This window comes from Muntiacus reevesi, chromosome 2 (genome assembly GCF_963930625.1).
Source record: "Muntiacus reevesi chromosome 2, mMunRee1.1, whole genome shotgun sequence".
NCBI classification, from domain to species: Eukaryota; Metazoa; Chordata; class Mammalia; order Artiodactyla; family Cervidae; genus Muntiacus; species Muntiacus reevesi.
In genome coordinates this window covers 258,557,595-258,570,322 of record NC_089250.1, presented here as the reverse complement: position 1 = coordinate 258,570,322, position 12,728 = coordinate 258,557,595, and the positions used below count along the sequence as shown (strand labels likewise).

The 12,728-nt window shown below is 42.4% G+C and overlaps 1 non-coding gene and 1 pseudogene across 1 annotated transcript; both read right to left on the bottom strand.

Moving 5' to 3' along the window:
* Positions 1-5,942: 5,942 nt before the first annotated feature.
* LOC136161270 (ubiquinol-cytochrome c reductase complex assembly factor 2 pseudogene) lies at positions 5,943-6,313 on the bottom strand (annotated as a pseudogene).
* Positions 6,314-8,706: 2,393 nt separating this feature from the next.
* Positions 8,707-8,779, bottom strand: TRNAG-CCC (transfer RNA glycine (anticodon CCC)). Its single transcript has one exon. It is a non-coding gene; the product is annotated as a tRNA-Gly (tRNA).
* Positions 8,780-12,728: the final 3,949 nt, after the last annotated feature.

Genomic DNA, 12,728 nt, shown 5'->3' with positions numbered 1-12,728 from the left:
CAGTGTTAGAACAGAGGGATGTTAACACATCGGGGTGGTTATGCAGCAGATAGAGGAGCTGAGGAGCCAACAAGAGCCAGTGAAGTCAGTGGAAATTAACAGCAGTGGGAAGCCACCACTGTTCCAGGCTGGAGGAATGAAGTGAGGAGGTGGGGTCACCAGGGCCTGAAGATAAAGTCACCTAATGGAAGTTGGAAACCCAGTGGGATTGTCTAGCTGGCTGGAGTGGTGGAGGGGGCACAGCCACAGGGAGAGAGGCGGGCTTACCAGGCAAGGGGAGGATTGCCCTGGCCTCCCCCTCCTTCCTTCCGGGTTCCTGCCACTGCTTTCCATTGGCAGAACCCAAGGTAAATCCAGATGAAGGGGAGATGAACTGTGGCCTGGGATGCAGCAGGAAGGGGAGGGCGAGGAACAGATCGGGGCAAATACAGCCCAAAGCAGCACAGCATGGTTTCCTGTCTGCACCAGACAGCCCAGCTGGTCATCCCACACTAGGCCTCGCATTATTGTGTTCAGTCGTTAAGTTGTATCTGACTCTTTGCAACCCCATGGACTGCAGCATGAAAGTCAGGGTTCCTTGTCCTTCACTATCTCCCAAAGTTTGCTCAAACTCATGTCCATTGAGTCGGTGATGCCATCCAATCATCTCCTCCTCTGTCAACCCCTTCTCCTCCTGCCCTTGATCTTTCCCAGCATCAAGGTCTTTTCCAATGAGCTGGCTCTTCACAGCTTACTGAATTACATCACGTGTCTGGCTGCTGTAGGATTAGGATCTTTTTTTAAAAAATGCTTATTTATTTGACTCTGCCAGGTCTTAATTGCAGCGTGTGAGGTCTAGTTCACTGACCAGGGATTGAACCCTGGCCCCCCTGTACTGGGAACATGGACTCTCAGCTACTGGACCACCAGGGAAGTCCTTAGGGTTAGGGATGAGTTTGCAACCCCAATGTTTCAGATATCTACTGCTGCATTACAAATTATCCCTAAATTAAGCAGCTAAAGAAAACCATTTTCTTTTTCCTCTAACTTTATGGATCAGAAAGTCACAAAAGTTTCAGTGGGGTTGTTTTCATATGGTGTCTGTCCTGTGGTTAGAGTCAGATGTTGACTGGGGTGGTCATTTGAAAACTCGACTGTCCAAGGTGGCTCATTAAAAATGTTGCTGGCTGTTGATCAGAGAGCCTGCACATGGCCACTCCAGCATCATGATCTTACTTGGGGGCAGGCTTCTTCCAGAGCATGTGTTCCAAAAGACCTGGGCAGAAACTGTATTTTTTTTTTTTTAATGACTTGGCATAAAAAATCACACAGGATCACTTCTGCAGTCAGGACCCACCCAGATTCCAAGTGAAGCTACATAGATCCCACCTTTTGATGTAAGGAATTGATGGCTACATCTTGCTCCAAAGAATGTTGAGGCACTGATATGAGTTCTTTTCTGCCCTGACTCTAGACAGTCTCCTCAGATGAACATCTCCGTTATATTCTGGGGGCTTTGATGTCTAACTACATGGATATATTTTCAAGCCTTATATGCAGCCCAGCCCATCTCTTGATCTATAGAATGGTTCCTAACTGGACATCCTCCTCCCAGGTGTTGTTTCAGTTCAGTTCAGTCACTTAGTCAAGTTCAACTCTTTGTGATCCCATGGACCACAGCACTCCAGGCTTCCCTGTCTATCACCAACTCCTGGGGCTTACCCAAACTCTTGTCCATCGAGTCGGTGATGCCATCCAACCATCTCATCCTCTGTGGTCCCCTTCTCCTCCTGCTCTCAATCTTTCCCAGCATCAGGGTCTTTTCTAAGGAGTCAGTTCTTCACATCAGGTGGCCAAAGTATTGGAGTTTCAGCTTCAGGATCAGTCCTTCCAATGAATATTCAGGACTGATTTCCTTTAGGATGGACTGGTTGGACCTCCTTGCAGTCCAAGGGACTCTCAAGAGTCTTCTCTAACACCACAGTTCAAAAGCATCAATTCTTCCGCCCTCAGCTTTCTTCACAGTCCAACTCTCACATCCGTACATGACCACTGGAAAAACCATAGCTTTGACTAGATGGACCTTTGTTAGGAAAGTAATGTCTCTGCTTTTTAATATGCTGTCTATGTTGGTCGTAACTTTTCTTCCAAGGAGTAAGTGTCTTTTAGTTTCATGTCTGCAGTCACCATCTGCAGTGATTTTGGAGCCCCCAAAAATAAAATCTGTCACTGTTTCCATTGTTTCCCCATCTATTTTCCATGAAGTGATTGGACCGGATGCCACGATCTTAGTTTTCTGAATGTTGAATTTTAAGCTAACTTTGTCACTCTCCTCTTTCACTTTCATCAAGAGGCTCTTTAGTTCCTCTTCACTTTCTGCCATAAAGATGGTGTCATCTGCATATCTGAGGTTATTGATATTTCTCCCAGCAATCTTGATTCCAGTTTGCGCTTCATCCAGCCCAGAATTTCTCATGATGTACTCTGCATATAAGTTAAATAATCAGGGTGACAATATACAGCCTTAATGTACTCCTTTCCCAATTTGGAACCAGTCTGTTGTCCCATGTCCAGTTCTAACTGTTGCTTCTTGACCTGCAAACAAAGGTGGAGAGTCCCTTGGACTGCAAACAAATTTTTCAGGTCAGGTGGTCTGGTATTCCCATCTCTTGAAGAATTTTCCACAGTTGGTTGTGATCCACACAGTCAAAGTTTTTGTCTTAGTCAATAAAGCAGAAGTAGATGTTTTTCTGGAACTCTCTTGCTTTTTCTATGATCCAGCAGATGTTGGCAGTTTGATCTCTGGTTCTTCTGCCTTTTCTAAATCCAACTTGAACATCTGGAAGTTCACAGTTCATGTTCTGTTGAAGCCTGGCTTGGAGAATTTTGAGCATTACTTTGTTAGCACGTGAGATGAGTGCAATTGTATGGTAGTTTGAACATTCTTTGGCATTGCCTTTCTTTGAGATTGGAATGAAAACTCACCTTTTCCAGTCCTGTGGCCACTGCTGAGTTTTCCAAATTTGCTGGCATATTGAGTGCAGCACTTTGACAGCATCATCTTTTAGGATTTGAAATAGCTCAACTGGAATTCCATCATCTCCTCTAGCTTTGTTCATAGTGACGCTTCCTAAGGCCCACTTGACTTCACATTCCAGGATGTCTGGCTCTAGGTGAGTGATCGCACCTTTGTGGTTATCTGGGTCATGAAGATCTTTTTTTATAGTTCTTCTGTGTATTCTTGCCACCTTTTCTTAATATCTTCTGCTTCTGTTAGGTTTCTGTTCTTTATTGTGCCCATGTTTGCATGAAATGTTCTGTTGGTGTCTCTAATTTTCTTGAAGAGATCGCTAGACTTTCCCATTCCATTGTTTTCCTCTATTTCTTTGCACTGATCACTGAGGAAGGCTTTCTTATCTCTCCTTGCTATTCTTTGGAACTCTACTTTCAAATGGGTATATCTTTCCTTTTCTCCTTTGCCTTTCATGTCTTTTCTTTTCTCAGCTATTTGTAAGGCCACCTCGAACAACCATTTTACCCTTTTGCATTTCTTTTTCTTAATCCCTGCCTCCTATACAATGTCACAAACCTCTGTCCATAGTTCTTTAGGCACTCTATCTATCAGATCTAACCCCTTGAATCTATTTGTCACTTCCACTGTATAATCATAAGGGATTTGATTTAGGTCATACCTGAATGGCCTAGTGGTTTTCCTACTTTCTTCAATTTCAGTCTGAATTTGGCAATAAGGAGTTCATTATCTGAGCCACAGTCAGTTCCCAGTCTTGTTTTTGCTGACTGTTTAGAGCTTCTCCATCTTTGGCTGCAAAGGATATAGTCAATCTGATTTTGGTATTGACCATCTGGTGATGTCCATGTGTAGAGTCTTCTCTTGTGTTGTTGGAAGAGGGTGTTTGCTATGACCAGTGCATTCTCTTGGCAAAACTGTGTTAGCCTTTGCCCTGCTTTATTCTGTACTTCAAGGCCAAATTAGCCTGTTACTCCAGGTATCTCTTGACTTCCTACTTTTGCAAGATGGACGGGTCATGGTGGAGAGTTCTGACAAAACGTGGTGCACTGGAGAAGGGAATGGCAAATGCTTCAGTATTCTTGCCTTGAGGACCCCATGAACAGTATGAAAAGGAAAAAAAATAGGACTCTGAAATATGAACTCCCCAGATTTGCAGGTGCCCAATATGCTACTGGAGATCAGTGAAGAAATAACTCCAGAAAGAATGAAGAGACGGAGCCAAAACAAAAACAATGCCCAGCTGTGATGTGACTGGTGATGGAAGTAAAGTCTGATGCTGTAAACAGCAATATTGCATAGGAACCTGAAATGTTAGGTCCATGAATCAAGGCAAATTGGAAGTGGTCAAACAGGAAATGGCTAGAGTGAACATCAACATTTTAGGAATCAGCGAACTAAAATGGACTGGAATGGGTGAATTTAACTCAGATGACCATTATATCTACCACTGTGGGCAAGAATCTCTTTGAAGAAATGGAGTAGCCATCATAGTAAACAAAAGAGTCCGAAATGCAGCACTTGGATGCAATCTCAAAAACGACAGAATGATCTCTTCGTTTCCAAGGCAAAGCATTCAATAACACAGTAATCCAAGTCTATGCCCCAACCAGTAATGCTGAAGAAGCTGAAGTTGAATGGTTCTATGAAGACCTACAAGACCTTCTAGAACTAACACCCAGAAAAGATGTCCTTTTCATTATAAGGGACTGGAATGCAAAAGTAGGAAGTCAAGAGATACCTGGAGGTGTTGTTTAAACACCTCAAAATAGTTAAACTCAGGTAATTCTGATACCCAGTTGCTGGTTGGGAATCACTATTCTTCAAGATGAGTGCTAAAACTTCCCCGGTGATCCAGTGGTTAAGAATCGGGGGATGCAGTTTTGATCCCTGGTCAGGGAACTAAGATCCCACATGCCACATGGCAACTAAGACCTGATACAGCCAAATAAATAATTAACAAATAAATATTTACAAAGATGACATATTTCTTTTAGTGATACCAGGGCCTCCATCATCTCCCGTTACATAGGTTCTGATTTGGCCCCAGCCTCATCTCTCTGCCTTTAGAGTTTAGGGATTCACCAAGACAACCTCTAAGTGGTTTCTCACCTATGTACCCTAGGTGACCTCCTCACTTTTAAGGCAGATCCCTGGGGTTATGTCCAATGGAGCCCACTCCCTCTCTCAGACTGGGAGAGGTACCTGCCTCAGGGCCCAGTAATGGCCTGGGGCCACACATTCACTGCATTTCAGGAGCCTGTGTCTGTGAAGCCTGCCAATAGCACCTGTTTCAGCCTGGCTCTTGTGAATGGTCAATAAGGAGCCATTTACTGAACAGTGGAAGGCAGTTTTATACTAAGATTCCCAAAGAGCTATACCTCCCTATGTATACTCATGTAATTCTCTCTCCTCAAACCTGCCTTGGATGCATGACTTGCTTTAACTAGTAGAATATGACAGAAGTCACCGCCCCCCTAGCCATTTCTGGCCTAAACCTTAAGATTGGGAGCTTTTGCTTTTGTGTACTCAGGAGCTCTGAGCTCCACACTGGGGAGACCACATGGAAGGCCATGTGGAGACCCAAGGAAGCCATGTGGCAGTGAGAATAGATGGCCCCGATGTATGACCCCAGTGCAGCCATTCGAGTTCTCTCTTAGTCAATTGAGCTTGTCCCAAAGCACCAGGCTCACAAGTGAAGAAGCCCCTTGGATGTTCTTTTTTCCCTTGGGTGTCCTAACCAGAGCTGACATCATGTGGAACAGAGACAAACTATCTCTACTGTGTCCTTTTCAAATTCTTGAAATGCAGGACAGTGAGCAAATGAAGTTGCTGTTCTTTTTTTTTTTTTTTTTAATGGGGAAATCAGTGTTTTATTGATAATGGTAATGTACATGACTTCATGGTTAGTTAGGCGGGGCTATAAGGCCTGAGCCTAGGCTTTGTGCTTCTCCTTGGGCTTCCTGGGGACAAACTTCTGCAGTTTCTTCCACATGCCTTTATTCATCTCCTTAAACTCGTCCAACATATCTGTAGACAGGATCAGTTTGTACTCTTCCAAGGACAGGCCACTGAAGCTTGTGTCTCTGGGAGGGTACTTGTGTTTGCAGTAGTTTGAATGGAGCCAGGCTAAGCTCTTGTACACTTGACTGCAGGCCTCAGGCTCTGCAATCTGGGTGTTCTCTCCCTCCTGAAAGGCCTGTGCTACCCACTGCCACAAATAAGCGCCCACATTCCTGTCTGTTTGTTCATCCCCGGCCATTCCTCACAGAGCTTAAGAAAATGCCCTTAGCGGCTGGCTGCCATTTTAGGCCCCGCTTGACTCTGCCCCTGAGGGAAGAGTTGGCCTTTGGTTGTGGTTTTGTTTTTTTTTTTTTTCCGGTTGTGGTTTTAAGTCATTAGTTGTGAGGAATTTCATTATGCAGCAATGGCTACCTGATATAGGCTGAGTAAACTGTTTCCTATTCCTCCTTTGCCTCACAGAGGAACGGGCAGAATATTATCACCAACATAAATACACTCACTGCCCGGATCAGGGCTGGCGTCTTGTATACATTCATTTATTTGCTCACTCACTCATTCATTCACTTATTTATTCTTTCACTAGATATTTATGGAGATCCTGCCATATGTCAAGCTCTGTTCTAGGTGCTGTGGATACCCTGGTGACAAGACAGACAAAATCATGGAACTCATATAATATGAAGTGTGATGTCAGTGTAAGAGCAATCATCCTGGGTAATGTACCAGAATGACTGGCTAAAGACAGAGTAAAGAAAGCAAGACTATTATTGAACAGAAGCATAATGTCACACCAGTTGGGTTTATGTCTCTGCCATTTGGGGGAAAATATCAATTTGGAGCCTCATCTTGCATGATAAATGAAAATAAATTCCAGATGGACCAGAGTAAAATGTGGGAAGAAAATTGCACAATAAAAATCTTGAAGATGAAATAAATATTTAATAACCTCTGGGTTGGAAAAGACTTTCTGAACTTTAAGAGAGCAAATCACAGGGACTTCCCTCGTGACTGTGGTTAAGACTCTATGCTCCTACTGCAGCAGGCGTGAGTTCGATCCCTGAAGATCCCTCATGCCTGCCACTGGGTGTGGCTGAGAAAAAATCCTATTTAAAAAAGAGAGAGAGAATACATCATAAAGGAAAAGATTGACAGATTTGACTGTATAAAAAGTTGAGTATCCCATATGTTTGAAAAGGGCGTGACTAGGGACTTTCCTGGCATTCCAGTGGTAAAGGCTCCTTGCTCCCTAATGCAGTGGGTCCTGCTTCAATCCCTGGTTGGGGAACCAAGACCCCACATACCGACTAAAAACAAACAAAAATAATTATTTTAAAATGGGCATGACTAAAATTGAAGTGAGCTAGTAGAGAAAAATATTTGCTACAGGTATAATAGAAAAGTGGTAAACATAATAAACATATTAATAAATTAACATGGAATTAACAGGAAAAGTCAGTACCCGAAAGAAAGATGGGCAATTAATATGAAATGACAATTCAAAGAAGAAACACAAAGAGCCAAAAAAGATAAAAGCCAAGTTTATCCCTGGTAATATTCAAATAATTTGCCCTTTGAAATACTGAGAGGCAGCCCTTTGCCTGTCAAATCAGCAATGATGTTTGAAATGTGGTTCCCTTTGGTGAGGAGAGTTCGGGGAAATGGGAGACCCTGTTCACATTCACCATGAATGGGATGTGAAAGGGAGTGATTTTTATAGAGAAGGATTGGGCCCCAAGTCTAAAGCCGGAAAATACTCATATCTGTTAATTCATCATTTACACTACTGGAAAGAATCTGGCAAGTGGAAAAGGATTTCACCTCAGGGATTTTTATGGCATCATTTACATTTTAAAAAATTTTTATTTATATATTTATTTTTGGCTGTGCTGGATCTTTGACTTCTTGCAGTGGCTTCTCTTGTTGCAGAACATGGGTTCTAGGGTGCATGGGCTTGAGTCACGGTGGTGCAGGGGGCCCAGTTCCCCTGCATGTGGGATCTTAGTTCCCGGACCAGAAATTGAACCTGCATTTGCTGCATTGCAAGGTGGATTCTTAACCACTGGACCACCAGGGAAGTCTCTATGGCACCATTTTTTAATAAAGCAAAACAAACAAAACCAAATTGGGAATAATTTGACTATGACCTACTAGCATTTGACAAAGGTCCATGGGATATTAATTGGTATTTGAAAATAAAAGGCTCCTTAATCAAATTAATGTGGGAAATGCTGACAAATGAAGCTAAGTGAGATGCAGGAGTTTTAATTAACAGACTAGTGTCCATGATAACTGTAATAAGAAGGGCCCTCCTAGGTATTTTTTCCTAAATAAATTTATTTTCCTAAATAAATTATGTATCACTTTATTTTCGGTTTTTCAACAATTGTTGTCAACTATCAAGTCATTTCTTCCACCTCATTCTATTGGCCACCTCGTGGCCCAAGACCTACTCAGATCAAGGGGTGGGGAAATAGATTCCTCGCTTTGATGGAAGTTGCTGTGAAGTCAGATGGCAAAGGGCAAGGAGACAGGAAGGGGTGAAAAACTGGAGCCATTTTTGCAGTCTACCAGAGCCCTTTCTTCATGTGTATGAGGAAAGGTAAATTACTAGCAGCTAAAAAATATATTTATTTATTTGAGTGTACCAGGTCTTAGCTTCGGCATGTGGAATATAGTTCCCTGACCAGGAATCAAACCTGGGCCCCCTGCATTGGGAGCGCAGAATCTTAGCCACTGGACCACCAGGGAAGTCCCAAATTAATAGCAGTTGTTACTTGAAGAAGTAAGTTTTCTTCCCCAAGTCTCAGTGGCTTGATAACAACCTTTTTTCCCCCCACAGGATAGCATGATGCAGTCAGTGGGGTAGCTCTACTTCTCAGAGTCACTTGGTGACTCAGGCTTCTCCCATCTGGCAGCTCTGGGCTCCTTTAGCTCCCCTGCTCCTGCCCCTCATTCTCTCCAGCAGTGAATGTTGAAAGAGAGGAGGGGCATACATGGGAGTTTTGGGGATAACACCTAGAGGTCGGACACACATCTGCTCACTAGCTCTTTGGGTCACATATCCAATTGCAAGGGAGGATGGGAAATGTAGTCCAGTCCCGAAGGGGCAAAGGAAAGTGGTGTTAGTGAGCAATTAGTCTCTACAACGCGTTTGGGAACATGCTGTATCTGAAAGTAGAGAGGGTTATTGTGTTTACTTATTTGTTTTCTTGTTTATCACCTGTCTTCCTTCTCTAGGTTTTAAGCTCCAGGAAGGCAGTTTTGTTCACCATTTCACCAACTAGGGGCCCAGTAAGCACTCAACAAATATATGTGGAATAAATGAATGAATGCATGAGTGAATGAAAAATTCAACAGTTTCACAGATACAATATTATGAATCAATTAAGACTGATATGTCTAAGATTTTGGGAACACGAAAAATTGTTAACATGTGAACACTTAGGTAGGTTCTATGTTAGGTACAATAGATCCCCTGGAGGAGGAAATGGCAACCCATTCCAGTAGGTTTGCCTGGAGAATTCCATGGACAGAGGAGCCTGGAGGGCTACAGTCCAGGGGGTCGCAAAGAGTCTGACATGACTGAGGGACTCACACTTTCACTTTCAGGTTAGGTATGATATGAATTCATAACAGAACACTATATAACAGTAGCTTAAACAATGGAGAACTTTATTTCTCTCTAACCAATAGAAGTATCAATAACCTCAGATATACAGATGACACCACCCTTATGGCAGAAAGTGAAGAACTAAAGAGCCTTTTGATGAAAGTGAAAGAGGAGAGTGAAAAAGTTGGCTTAAAGCTCAACATTCAGAAAACTAAGATCGTGGCATCCAGTCCCATCACTTCACGGCAAATAGATGGGGAAACAGTGGCTGACTTTATTTTCTTGGGCTCCAAAATCACTGCAGATGGTGACTGCAGCCATGAAATCAAAAGACGCATACTCCTTGGAAGAAAAGTTATGACCAACCTAGACAGCATATTAAAAAGCAGAGACATTACTTTCCCAACAAAGGTCCATCTAGTCAAAGCTATGGTTTTTCCAGTGGTCATGTATGGATGTGAGAGTTGGACTGTGAAGAAAGTTGAGTGCAGAAGAATTGATGCTTTTGAACTGTGGTGTTGGAGAAGACTCTTGAGAGTCCCTTGAACTGCAAGGAGATCCAACCAGTCTATCCTAAAGGAGATCAGTCTTGAGAGTTCATTGGAAGGACTGATGTTGAAACTCCAATACTTTGGCCACCTGATGCAAAGAGCTGACTCACTTGAAAAGACCCTGATGCTGGAAAAGATTGAGAGCAGTAGGAGAAGGGGACCACAGAGGATGAGATGGTTAGATGGCATCGCCGACTTGATGGACATGAGTTTGGGTAAACTTCAGGAGTTGGTGATGGACAGGGAAGCTTGGTGTGCTGTGGTCCATGGGGTTGCAGAGTCAGACATGACTGAGCAACTGAACTGAACTGAACTGAACCAATAGACCAAGCATAAACAGTCCAAGGCTTCATGGTATCAGTATGGAGGCTTCATGGCATCAGAGAGGCAAGCTGCTTTGACCAATGGCTCTCCCATTCCTAGGGGAGTGCGGTGGCCTGAGTGGTCCAAGGTTGCTCCCACCACATCCATGTTCTATGATGTGGGAAGGGGGAAAGGAAAATGGAGACTCATCCTATGGTTCTTCTTAAGCATAGGTGAATTGAGAAATAAAATCTTAGCTTTGGTGTCTAATTTATTCTGAGGGTCATCTCTTTGCTCTTTTCCCAGGGCAAAGAGCAGACATGTTAACAGTGAGGTCGGGTCCTGAATGAGCAGTCAAAGAGAATATAGTTTCACGTTTCAGGTAAATACAAGCTGTTTGCAAAGATGGGCAGGATGCAGATTTGCACATATGATATGGTCAGAAATATATAAAAATATATTCAGTAAAATGACAGGAAGGAAATATAACAAAATACTGTAATGAGGTTGTCTCTCAGATGTAGGTGAAGTGTTTTTTTTTTTTTCATTTTTTGTATCTTGCTGTATTTTTCAAAAGTTTCATAATGAGCAAGCATCAAGATCTTTTAAATTTTATTTATTGTGACATATCAAACACCTATCAAAAAAAAGCCCACAAAACCCCCAAACGAAAAGCAAAGCACAGGATAATGAATCATTGAGCGAACACTCAGGCATACACATCCACAAGAAAAAAAAAAAGATGTTGTTGATGTATTCTAGAAAATGTTTTGTCTTATTTTATTCATAAAACTTCCTCCTTTCTAACAGGTTACCACCATTTAGACTTGATGGAATCCTTTCTTTGCTTTTCTTGGTAGTCTTAACACCTACGTGTGCTTCTTAAACACTACAGTCTAATCTGGACTATTTTAAAACTTTATGTAAATGGGAACCATATTGCATATACTCTTTCATATATGTTTTTTTCCTTTCACTCAACATTCTGTTTGTGAGATAAATCCATGTTGTGACAAATATTAGTACCTACTGTGTTTATTCTACACAGTCAGGATATTTATTCTCATTATCACATAGTGTCCTATGGTGTGAATCTACTACGAAGTATGTATCCATCTTCCTCTGATGGACATTTGTATTGTTTCTCTTGAAGGGCTTTGCAAGTAGGGCAGCTATGAAGAGCTTTACACAGGCTTCCTGGTGTACATCCACCAGTTTCTTTAGGATATAGATAGAGAGGCAGAAGTTCTGAGTCACTGGGAATAACAATGCCAAATTGTTCCCAAAGTGGTTAAACCACTGCCATTCACTCCTTCTGCAGTGTGTGGGAGTTTTGGTTGCTCCCTATCTTTTAGCACCCACACCTGGTATTGTCAGATTTTGCCATTTTTGTCATTTCTAAGTATAGAGGGGAAGGTGTCCTTTTTTGGCCTCACCGCATGGTATATGTGATCTTAGTTCCCCCACCAGGGATCAAACCTGTGTTCCCTGCTTTGAAAACGTGGAGTCTTAATCTCTGGACTGCTCAGAAAGTCCTGAGGGAAAGGTGTTTTAATTCACATTTCCCACTGAACTTCAGAACCTATTGATACCTTTGCTGCCATTTGGATTTCCTCCTGTGTAAAGGATCTGCTTAAGAGTTTTGCTCATTTTTCTTTTGAGGTTGGCTGTTTGTTTTTGAAGGAGTTACTTCTATATGCCCTACTCAAATCCTTAGTCCACATTATACGTTGGAATTATCTTCTCCCACTCTGACCATTTGGTGACTGTATCTTTTTAATGGAAAATCTCAAAACATATACAAAAGTGAAGAGAACAGTGTAATGAATTCCCATAGACTTATCACCAGCTTCAACAACTGTCAGTTATTTGTTGTTGTTTAGTCGCTGAGTCATGGCTGACTTTTTTGTGACCCCATGAACTGTAACCTGCCAGTCTCCTCTGTCCATGGGATTTCCCAGACAAAAATACTGGAGTGAGTTGCCATTTCCTTCTCCCAGGGATCTTTCCCATCCAGGGATCGAACCTACGCCTCTGCATCGGCAGGCAGATTCTTTCCAACTGAGCCACCGGAGTAGCCTGTCAGTTTATAGCCAATCTCATTTCCTTTCTACCTGCACTTCTTCCCCCTTGGGTTATTTTACACAAGTTCTAAAAGTCTTATTATTTTATCCAAAAAATTTTATTAAGTAAGTATCTCTAAGCAGTAAAGACCTTTTAAAATATAAATATA